We start from the raw sequence: 1,920 nt of genomic DNA on the forward strand, positions 1-1,920 counted from the left end.
GTTTATTATCCGAGGACGAAACACAACGCTGTCACGTAGATACAGTGCATGTACTACAGCTATTAAAACATCGATATCTAAGCCTCTTGTGGCGGTAATACAACACTAATGCTGTAGGTAGATAATAAATTTAAACAAATTTAAAGAAATTAATACAAATTTACAGAGATTATATTCGAAGTGAATTGGAAACACGCTACTAACTCCCATCGGCTGCTAGAGCAAATTTCGTGAGCAGAGTGGATGGTTGTAGTGCTATAGTCGTTAAAAAAAAAGATTTATGTCTAGTTCATGTAATACAGTTATTCATATCTCAGCCTGTTATGGCGGTAGCATGAAACTAATGCAGCAGATAGGCAATAAATTTATAAAAATTTGAACAAATTATATTCGAATTGAAAGGAAACACCATACTAACTCTCATCAGCTGCAAGAATAAAGTGTTAGAGCAAATTTCGTGAACATTCTCAAAGACGGTGGCGAACACACTTGATGGTTGTAGAGGTTCTAATTGTTTAAATAAGGACTTATGTCCAGTGCAAGTAATAGAGCTATCGATATCTTAGCCCCCTATGGCGGTAACACGACACTAATGCTGTAGGTAGATAATAAATTTAAACAAATTATATCCGAATTGAATGAGCAGGCTCTAGTGGAGGCAACACAACACTAACTCCCATGATTTGTGGGAGTAAGCTCTTAGAGGCAGTACCACAATCCTCTTGGAAAATGCACGTTAATTTCGCTCTAACTGCTTAATAAGGACTTATGTGTAGAGTTGAATGATTTGATGTAACATACCGACAACCTATATCTCAGCCTCGTGGTGGTAACACACTAATGCCGTAGGTAGATAATAAATTTAAAGAAATCTAATCAAATTTAAACATATTTAAACAAATTTATAAAAATTACATTCGAATTGAATGACAATATCATAATAACTTGCATCAGCTGCAGGAGTAAGCTCTTAGAGGAAAATTCGTGAACATTTGGCAAGAGCATGGCGAAAACACTTGATAGTGGTACTACCTCTAATGGTTTAAATAAAGACTTATGCCTACTTCCTAGGAAGAGTTGACTTAGGTTAGTGGAGATAGCCAATTCTTTCTCGCCATTTTTTTAGGTTAGTAGAGGTAGCGCAATTGAGCTATCATCCCTCCAAAAGCCACTATCTTGGATAACGGTAATCGTGTCATCAGCTAACATCAATCGCGTCATCAGTTGCCCCACTACTTGAAGTTACTCATTCTGAAACACTAAATTTTGAAAGTAACGTTAAATGTAATGCAAAAAAAGACGTTCAGTAACCTCAGTGTAACTTAATGCAAAATTTAGAAAACGGCAAGCATTTATTTTTGACTATTGAAAGATTGAACTGAATTACCTTTAAGCATATGAGAAATCGGTTTCACTTTTAAAATAACAACAATCAAATAAATACCAAGGTAGCAGAAGTCACTCTCTAAGGTTAATACAGAGTAAATGAAATTGCGCTCTCTTAATTTATATTGTTGTAGCCTACAGTCCTGAGGCTGGTTTGATGCAGCTCTCCATGCTACTCTATCCTGTGCAAGCTTCTTCATCTCCCAGTACCTACTGCAACCTACATTCTTCTGAATCTGCTTGGTGTATTCATCTATTGGTCTCCCTCTACGATTTTTACCCTCCACGCTCCCCTCCAACACTACACTGGTGATCTCTTGATGTCTCAGAACATGTTCTAGAAATCGATCCCTTCTTCCAGTCAAGTTGTGCCACAAACTTCTCTTCTCCCCAATCTTATTCAATATCTCCTCATTAGTTATGTCATCTACCCATCTATTCTTCAGCATTCTTCTGTAGCCCCACATTTCGAAAGCTTCTATTCTCTTCTTGTCTAAACTATTTATCGCCCATGTTACACTTCCATACATGGCT

Source organism: Schistocerca gregaria, unplaced genomic scaffold (assembly GCF_023897955.1).
Source record: "Schistocerca gregaria isolate iqSchGreg1 unplaced genomic scaffold, iqSchGreg1.2 ptg000428l, whole genome shotgun sequence".
Classification (NCBI taxonomy): Eukaryota; Metazoa; Arthropoda; class Insecta; order Orthoptera; family Acrididae; genus Schistocerca; species Schistocerca gregaria.